Source organism: Odontomachus brunneus, unplaced genomic scaffold (genome assembly GCF_010583005.1).
Source record: "Odontomachus brunneus isolate Ranch 3 - 2012 unplaced genomic scaffold, Obru_v1 Obru_scaffold_116, whole genome shotgun sequence".
Classification (NCBI taxonomy): domain Eukaryota; kingdom Metazoa; phylum Arthropoda; class Insecta; order Hymenoptera; family Formicidae; genus Odontomachus; species Odontomachus brunneus.
Genome location: NW_022639566.1, coordinates 528,281 through 538,407, shown reverse-complemented (window position 1 = coordinate 538,407; position 10,127 = coordinate 528,281).

Genomic DNA, 10,127 nt, shown 5'->3' with positions numbered 1-10,127 from the left:
TAGATGAAGAGAGAGAAAAGAGAAAAACGGCTGTCCTTCCATATCTCCAGGGCATAACAGAACCTATCAGCAGGATTTTGGGTAAACACAAAATCAAAGTAATCTTCAAACCCCATAGGAAGCTCTCCCATTTACACCTAAATCCAAAGGATCAGAAATCATGCCTAGAAACATCAGGTGTATATAAGATCCCTTGCTCTTGTGGTAAAGTTTATATAGGAGAAACCGGGAGGAAGATCAGTACGCGAATCAAGGAACACCAGCGATGTACCAAGTATGGTCACTTTACTCAATCAGCCCTAGCTGAACACTGGATGGAGACTGGACACTCCGTACAATATGAAAAAGCCACCAGATTGGCTCCCTCACAGAGTTATTTTGCCAGAAAACATCGTGAAGGTCTAGAAATTTTGAAACATCCCAACAACCTCAACCGAGACAAAGGTATGCAAGTAAACTCTATTTGGCATACTGCCTTCCCGGTTTTTTAATAGACCAGCTGATCAATTAAAATACGCTGATTGGCTGAATATAGGCCTCGTCCCCTACTCCCTAAACACCATCTATACAAAGGGAGGAGGGGGGCATATAAGGACTACCTTTACATAAGAGAGCTCAGTATCAGAGTTCTCAGCCCTGATGATGCAAACTGCAACGTTTGCGAAACGTCGGCATATCGCTGATTCAAGACACGGCTCCATTCCGGAAGCTATACCTAGACATTCTATCAATGGCCGTGAAAGCCTCAAATCTAGTACAAGATAATACTCTTTGTATATCTGCCGATCGTAAATTCGTTGATACAAAAGAGATAAAAATACGACATGTAACATAGCCGGAAGCCTTCAATGACGCTGCACACAAAAATTATATAAATGAGAATTTAAAAGTGTGGAGAGAGCAGATCGGAAAACATGTAAATGAGAATATTAAAATGTTGAAAAATCGACTAGAAGAGAATATTAAAACGTTGAAAGATCGACTAGAAGAGAATATTGAAACGTTGAAAGATCAATTGGAGGAGAATAGTAAAACGTTGAAAACTGAACAGGAAGTAATCAGGGCGAGAAACATACAGAGTATGAATGATCTTCATCAAAACATCAATCTGTTAGTGGATATGATACAAGAAATTAAACACAAGAAGAACAATATTAATATGACAGAAAAAAATAAATCTAAGACAAAAAATTCTGATACGAAAGTAGAAGAAAGTAAATCTATGATAAAAGATAAATAAATAATGGAATATTACAGTTAAATCAGTATACACATAGACATAAGCACGAGAAGAGTCATCCCATAATGGTGAAGGAATCATCAAAGATTAGCAAACGGAAAAACGAAAAGCAGCGACTCGTGGACGAACTGCATGCTTCGGCGAGAAAAAATTTTCCTCGTAGGCGTGTCATTGTACACGTGATCTGTGGCAAGCCGATGTGGTAGAGATGCGTTCTTATGCGCGATTTAACAAAGGTTATCACTATATACTTACGGTTATTGATGTGCTGAGCAAATACGCATGAGCTGTGCCGCTGAAGAGTAAGAGCGGAAAAGAGGTAGCTGAAGTGTTCACCAAGATAATTCGAGACAGATGTCCGAAAAATTTGCAAACCGATCAAGGCAAGGAATTTTACAACGCAGTTCAGAATTCATGTTCAGAAACTAATAAAGAAACACAACATCAATCATTATTCGACGTACTCAGTAATGAAGGCCTCCGTCGTGGAACGATTCAATCGCACGTTAAAAAATAATATATGGAAAATGTTTACATTTAACGGAACCTACAAATGGATCGATGCGCTGCCGAATCTCGTATCACAGTATAATAGATGTAAACATCAAACCATCGGAATCGATGTTACCCCCGCGATCGCCGATAAGCTCCTGAATACGGTGTATAGCAACGTAAAAATTGCAGCGCCTGCTAAATTCAAAGTGGGCGATCATGTACGTGTTAGCAAATTCAAGACTGTCTTCGAGAAGGGTTACACACCGAACTGGGCAACCGAAGTATTTATTATTGCCAAAGTACAGACAATTAACCCTGTAATTTATCTGCTCGAGGATTTTCGTGAACAGCCTGTCGCTGGAGGATTCTACGAAAATGAACTGCATCGTGTTAATAATCCTGATGTATACCTGATGGAAAAAGTATTACGCAGAGAAGGTGACAAGGTTTACTTGAAATTGTTGGGATTTAGCAATTCATACAACTCATGGATAAACAAGGATAATATATTGTAAAATGCATTTTATTGTATTAAAATAATCAATAAACAATTGTTATAATAAAAAATTTTTTGTAATTTGAACCTTTATTGACAATACCAATCGCAGACTACTATCCAGCTAAGTTCCATTTTTATATAAAAATGTATTTATTATCGCATTCGACATATCCTTTTTTTTTTTTTTTGCGTGGGGAAATCGTCATGGACACCCCCCCTCTCCGAGTAGAGAGGGGGGTAGTGCCGGACTCTTACCGGCTAAAACCCCACGGGTGTCCTCCCCGGCGATACAAGACCCTCCCCCCCCCGGGAAACACCAGCCGGCATACATCCGGGAGGGGATCCTCGCCTGCGCATGACGCCTCTATCCCCGGCAGAGGATGGGGCGCAAGCACCCATCATCCTCTAGCCCCGCAGCCTATTGCTCAGCCCAGGCAGCGAATGGGGACACCCACCATCCGCCGCCCCCCCGCGAGCCCGAACGGAGGTGTCAGGAATTCCCGCCCGACCCCTCCGGGACCCGTCCAATTCTCGGCCCGTCTATTCTCTCCCCCACTCCATGCACCCGCGCACGCTCGCTTACTTACATTCATTCACCCGCGCGCGCAGCATTCAGCAATTAAAATTAAATTACCCTAGTGCGGTAGTACTTAAAATTAAATTTAAGCTTAAGATCCGGCATAGAAGCGGGGCACTCAGTCGGTCGGCCCGCTCACGGGTCAACCGTCCGCGCCCCCCGGAGCCCGCATCGCAGCGGCAGCGGTGGGGCCCCCCCTCCCGTCGGAGGAACCGCCGTCCGAGACGCGTTCGTCTCCTCCACTTCTTCCTCTCGTCTTCGTTGCCTCTCCGCCTCCTCCTTGGCACTCATGACGGTGGTGGCGTATCTCGCCACCGCCTCCCAGGCCGCCCGGCTCGTCGTCATCATCCTGACGAGGCTCGGGAGTGAGAGGTCCCCCCCAACCGCCGCCCGCAGCTCCTCACGTTCCGCGCGCCATGCCGTGCAATACTGCAGCGCATGCTGCGCAGTGTCCGCCGCGTCGCCACAACTCGGACACACCGATGTATCGGATCTGCCAATCCGATTCAGATACTCTCTAAAACATCCGTGCCCAGTGACCATCTGAGTGAGGCGAAAGGCCAGCCTGCCGTGTCTTCTTGTAAGCCAGTCGCCCAGTATGGGGACGATGGCCTCGCGCACACGAGCCCCGGACAGATTGTCGCTCGCAAGGTGCATAGCCCACTGCCTCGTCATGAGCACTCGTTCTCCCCGCCTGATCTCCTCTTCGGTTCTCAGAGACCAGTCGCCCCTTGCCCTCGCATCCCGCACCCCCTCGAATATCCGTCGGTACATCGTCGCCAGGATATAGAGGGGTGGCACACGCGCCAACAAGGTGGCAGCCTCGAACGACACCGTTCTATAGGCGGCGATGATACGGAGGCACAAAAATCTTTGCATGCGCCGCAGGGGTAGCTGGGCCCGTCTCTGCGCCGATGATGATGCCGCCGGCGCCGCGACCGCCTCACTCCAGAGATGTGCCCCGTACAGGGCGACCGCCAATACCACCGTCGCGTACAGCCTTCTTTTTTCTTCGTGCGGACCTCTCAAATTGGGCATAAGGCGGCCAAGCGCCTTTGCCATATTTATTGCCTTGCCCGCCGCGTACTCCAGATGATGCGCAAAGGTCAGCCGGTCGTCCAGGAATACGCCCAGGTATTTCAGCTTACTTCCTGTTTGTATCATCTTGTTCTCCACCCGGATTGATGGGAGACTGCGCGGTTTTTTCCGAGGGGGGTGGAAGAGCACCGCCTCAGTTTTCTCCGCGGCAAGCCTCAGTCCTAGCCGCCGAATGCGGCCCGCGACCAGCGCGGTCTGCAGGTTAGCTCGTGTTGCAGCTAATTCGGCGCCTTCCGCCGTGGCCAGGACGAGGGTGTCGTCAGCATAGGCGATCACCTGACATCCCTCCACCTTGTGCGTTCCCAGAACCCAGTCGAACGCCAGGTTCCACAATAGGGGACCAAGCACCGAGCCCTGCGGTACTCCCGCCGTGACCCGGCGCTCGCCCGTTCTGCCGTCTGCCACCGGGTACTCGACCCACCTGTCGGCGAGGTAGTCCCCCACAATGTTTCTCAGATGCGCCGGGAAGCCCCTCTCGTTGAGCGCCTTATGTACACATGGCCATGGAAGTGAATTGAACGCATTCCTGATATCCAGGCTTATTGCTATCGCAATTTCGCCTCGGCCCAGGCTGCTCTGCACGGTCTGCTTGACCCTTAGGAGCGCATCATAAGTGGAACGTCCCCTCCTAAAACCATATTGGTTCTCGGATAGGTCAGCCCCCGGATTCTCACGCATCCAGAGTAGAAGCCGATCCACCAGCATCCGCTCGAAGTATTTGCCAAGCTCATTGAGCAGGCAGATCGGCCTCATTTTACCAGCCTGCGCATCCTCTCCGACGTTGCCGCTCCCCTTGGATGACTTGGGGATTAGCACTAATCTGGCCCTCTTCCATATCTTCGGGAAGACCCCCTGCTTCAGGCACAAGTTAAAACACCGAGTCACCCCGGCGATAATGCACGCAGGCGCCTTTTTCCATGCCGCCGACCGAATCCCGTCCACACCCGGCGCAGTGTTCCGGCTTGCCTTTCCACGAATGGTCATACTGACCCCTTCTTCGGTGAAGTTCAGTCCTTCGTGCCATAATACGGTCGTCGTCGGGTAATTTTTATCGAACTCGGTTCTTTCGCCCGCAGGGAAGAGCTTATCCAACACTTGGTCGAGAGCATTCACCTCAAGTCCTTCCGTAATCGCGGGTGACGCTTTCTTCAGCCTCTTAAGGACTAGCCGATATGGTAGTCCCCAAGGATCAGACTCGATTGAATCAATTAGGGCCTGCCATGCCATGATCTTGGACTTCCTTATTTCAATGCGCATCTTTCGTTTGGCTTCTTTATACAATTTCTCGGCCTCTAGCCTTTGCCTCACTTTCTCCTTGTCATCAGCGTCACTGTAGTAGCCGTTGCGCTGCGGAACCCGGGGGGGATCTGGTTCTGCTTCTTTCGGCGCGCTGCGCGTTTGGCATTGAGCCTTGTGAGCGCTCTTCTAGCGCTGACGCATTCCCTTCTCAGGGCCCCGATGTCGTCGTTCCACCAGTACGTCCGGTGTGCATTCCGGCGCTTACCCGACCTGGGGGCCGCCAGGTCACACGCTTCCTGGACCTTGGCCTGTAACCAGTCCGCTAGCACTTCTGGCGATTCTGGTTCCCGCGGCTCCTCCTGACCGCTCCATTCCAGAGCCGCGGTGAACTTCTCGACATCGAGTTTCCTCAGGTTCCATCCTGGACACCGCTTGCTCCCTGCCCCAGCAGTTGTTGTCGCCGTAGTTCGCGGCATACCGAGATGGAATATGACGTACCTATGATCGGACAGGGTCTCATGGTCCGTGACCGTCCATCCGGATAGCGCGTCAATCGCATCTGGAGTTGCCCATGTAAGGTCTACGGTTGATTCTCCCCGCGGATGCACACAGGTGGGGGCCTCACCTTCGTTTATCAGACGCATGTCAAGCTCCGCCGCCCATTTCTCAACAAGAGGCCCTTTGCCGTTGGTGCCCCGCGGGTCCCAGGCCCCGGAACGGGCATTGAAGTCCCCGCCAATGATTATCCGGGAGGCCCGTCTATCCTGTACAAATTCCTCCAGTTCATCGAGGAATTCAAGGTATTCGCCGCGTGGCGCGTTGGGCGAGACATAACAGGCCACCAGGAGCCAGTCCCCAACTCGGACGGCAACGAAGTTGTGGTCCCTTGTCACCAGTGAGCCAACCTTACCCTTCGGCATTCGGTCTGGCCACCATTGTATCGAGGCCAGCCCACCTTTGCTACCGTAGCGCTGTAGGGCATTGCCAATCTTAGGGGGCTCCGACATTAGGCACAGCCCCACACCGATTTCGGCCGCCTGCTGGACCATCAGGTCGTAAGCAGCCCAGCTCCTGTTTAAATTACATTGCAGGATTTTTAGGGCCATTGTCGCAGTTACCCTCCTGCGCTGTCCCGGTCCTCCGATCCGGGCCCCTATTTGACCTATCCTTCACGGCTTGGCATTGACTCGTGCCGAGTCTGTGGTTTCCGTCTCTTCCGTGCTTCATGCACACGACGCATCTCGGACTGGCCGTACAGCTTCGGGCACCGTGACCTTCCTGTCCACACCTGTAGCACAGTTTGGTGCGATCCTCGGCAGACTTGCAGCCGTGCTTGACGTGCCCGAACTCCCAGCACCTGTAGCACTGCAGCGGTCTGGCTTTAAGCGCCTCAACTTTGGCCACGGTCCAACCTATTTTAATTTTCCCGGCTGTGGTCAATCGTATCGCCGCAGCCAACGGGCACTGGACCCATACAGTGCCGAGCCCGTTGGACAGCATCCTTATCGGGCCCGTCCTGATTTGTTCCGGGGTACATTCCCCCACGTCCGCCAGGACGCAGCGGACCTCATCCGTGGTCACAGAATCGTCCAGGCCCACTATTCTTAGGTCGTCTTTGATCGTGGGTCTGGCGACCGTCGCGCCCGGACCGAGCACCTCGCTAAGCCTGCTGGCCAAGCTTTCCGCTTTGGCCGGCCCCTCGGTACCGCTGATCTCAATCAGCACGCCACCGTTGACGGCCCTGCGGATCCTAGTCTGCTCTATTCCGAGCTCCGCCAGTGAGATTTTCTCCCTGGCCGTTCTCAGCGCATCGCTATACGAGAAGCCGGCGTCGCGTCCCGTAATCGTCACCGCCGCAGTTTTGGGCACTTTGCGTCTTGGCGGTTTAGCAGCTGCGGGTTTACCGCTCCCCTTCCCCTCTTTCCCCGCTTTTTTCTCCATTTTCTTGTTCGGGCTTTCGGCATTTCTCTCCGAATTTTTGTTGGACACCGGCTCTGTTTTTGCGGTATTTCCCTTTTCTCGCCCGCCCCCCCCTCCTCCTAACCTTCGTCCAGGTGCCTTTGTCTCCTTCCTCTTTCCTTTCCCCATTCTGCCCCTCCTTCACAACTGCGGGGAGTGCTGGGTACTCCTCTATTCGATAGGGGGTGGTAACCTGGGTCACTGAAATGATTCGTGGACCAATTTTTGCACGGGCCTTAGGGCTCCCCTCCGTCTTGTTCAGGGGGGGATCGAAATCCCCGCGTTTGCCTGTCTCTTCCGTCTTTCTACCCTTGTCATTCCCTACATTGTTCAGCCTTTTCCTGACGTCTCGTCTGGTCTTTATCAGCTCAGAGATCTGGCGTGATAGTTCTAACTCCAGCGTGCGCTCCTCGTCTGAGGAGTCGCACGCGGTCTTTGGGGCCGGCAGAGGCGCGCTGACCCCCTTGATGGGAGGCCTGAGCACCGTGTTATCCTCCCACTCATGATTTTGCTGATGGTGGCGGAGTGGTTCGCATTCCATCAACTCAATCTTGTCAACTGGTTTCCCGTTGGCCATTCCGGCTTCCTCCAGCTCGTTGATGACTCTCGTCCTAGCGTTAAGATCCGGCATTGTTCCTAACCCAGCGACTCCACCGTTTTCCTTCGTCTTTGGTTGACTACTTCTTCTCTCGATCTCTTTAATTCGTTCGTTGGCTACCTCCAGATCCCTCCTGTTACTCTCACATTGCGTTCTTAATGTGTCCAGTTCCAGCGACAACTCTCTGTTGCGCATCCTCAGGTAAAGGGGGTCGCCCACAGCCTCCGCCTTGCCAACCAGTGTATAGACCAGGTCCTTAAGCTTGGCAATGTTTCTTTTCATTTGACCGCTAAGACGTCCCTGAATGTTGGGAGACTTTGTACGGATCCTATCCACTTCGTCCAGCCATTCCAGTGCAGTCGCTCCGACATCCGCGGCCGCCATTTGGTCATATTTGGGCGGGCCTAGTGATTCCCTTGCCGGTTCGGGAGAGGGGGATGAGTCCCTCCTTTTCCCCCTTCCTGCCTTCCTCTTTCCGTCCTTTGCAATTGCCGGTTCCTTTTCTTTTTCTGTCCCTTGGCCCTCTGCCACTGCATTACATACGGTGGCGTGGGGGTTCTTCACTGTCCCATCCTTATTTTCATCCCATTCCTGTTGACCATTGTCCTTCCCATTCTCATTCTCCATCTCTTCTTTCCTTCGTTTCCTCCTGGCTAGCGCTACCTTCCTTTCCTGTTTGCCTCCACTCGCCTCGTGTTCGTCTGAGGAGACAATTTGTGTCCCACTTTTCAATCCTTCACGGTGTTTGCACCGATTGCGTGTACCCGCAGCCGGACCCGTGAGCTTGTACACCAGTGGTGTATCGTCGTCCGTGTCCTCGAAAGACGTATATCGCCTCCCGGTGTTAGTGTCCTGACCTCTCGGGAGAGGTGGACGGAAGCAACCCTCTTCCTCTGTTTCTTTATTTCCATCGCTACTGACGACGGGATCCCCCCTCCTTTTTCTCGGATGTAGGGGGGTCTCCCCCAGCACAGTGAGGTTCCCAGACTCCTCGGCTGTGTTCATGCCATCTGCTGTTTCCGGTTCGGCGCGTTCCCCTTCGGCGCGTGTTTCGCTTGTGGGAAGACCCAGGTTTGGGATCGTATTTCCCAGCTCAGGAAGTTGAGCTTCTTCAGCCTCGATTTCTTCCTCTAGAGCGACCGTTGCAGGCACTGAAGGTGGTTCAGCGCCAGCAATATCGGCCTGCAACACCGTACATCGCGGTGAAGATTCTAGGCCATGCTGTTCAGTTGACTCCTTTTCATGCGGTCGAGCGTTATCGGAGTCAGCCTCTCCGCTCTCCCGGCCTTGCGGCATAGATTGTGGTTTTTGTATTTCATTAGTCTCCATTTTGGTCCCACGAGTATGGCGAGAAATGACTTACGCTTCAGGCAGAGCTCCCTTGCCCAAGCGTGGCTGATACACCCCGAGGGCGCCAGGTACCCGGGGGAATAGTGGACCGCTAGCGACCAACCGTACCTGGTGGCCATGCATCTCCTCACTGCGGTCCAAGGCTTGAGATTCAGGGGTTTTTTCTGAGGTTTTCCTTCCTCGCGACCCAGGCGGTTAAGCCAAGGTCCCCGCTCCCTCGCGCGTCGTCATAGACATGACATAACGAGCGCGAGGGGTAACGGTGTGCTTGGAACCGGCACTGCCGATCCCTCGCTGTAGGCCCGGGAAAGTGCCCCGACGACCCTGATACTGTACGCGGTGCAGCTGCCCACCGCGACAGGACCGCTCTTCGCGAGCGCCCCCTATGGAGCGCCTCGGGCCCCCCCACCACGACAAGGTGGCGGCCTTGCGGGGGGGAAAAAGGAGTGGCGCCTTATGCGCACCTCCCCCACCCGACTTTCTGGACGCGGGCGCCCCCGGCGGTGCGATCATCGGCCGCTCAGGTAACTCCCCTCGGAGCCCATCATCGACACGGGGTCTAAGTGGGCCGGGACCTTAGTTCGTGGATCAGGGGTGCGTGGGCCCCCGGTATTATCGCATGTGCGAATCACCGGCGCGCCCCCCGTTGCCACATCTTCACCAGCCCCGAGCCCACCCGTGTTGCCCGCCCTCCGAACAGAATCACCGAGAAGCGTGATCCCGCGCTCCTCCACCCGGGTGTTGCGAGATCGGTTGTTTAAGAGCGGGATCGATGATCACGCCCAAACCCAACCAGCCCGCCCGTCCGATTAGGGCTCCGCCTCCACCCACGACCAGGCGCCTCTCGGCGTCCCAGTCCGCAGGGCATCGGCTCGGCCAACCTTCCTGTTGGAGTACCGCACCGAGATACCGGCCAGTAGCCGGCACCCGGAGGGACCCCCTGTAGATCCCCCCGTTTATCGCGCGCGGATCCCGATATACCCAGCGCACGATCACCCCTTCGTCGGGGTTACGCGTTTGTTCGCGTTGCGACGCACAGCTCGGCCGGAAGGGGCCGCGGGGCTGCCGGGGT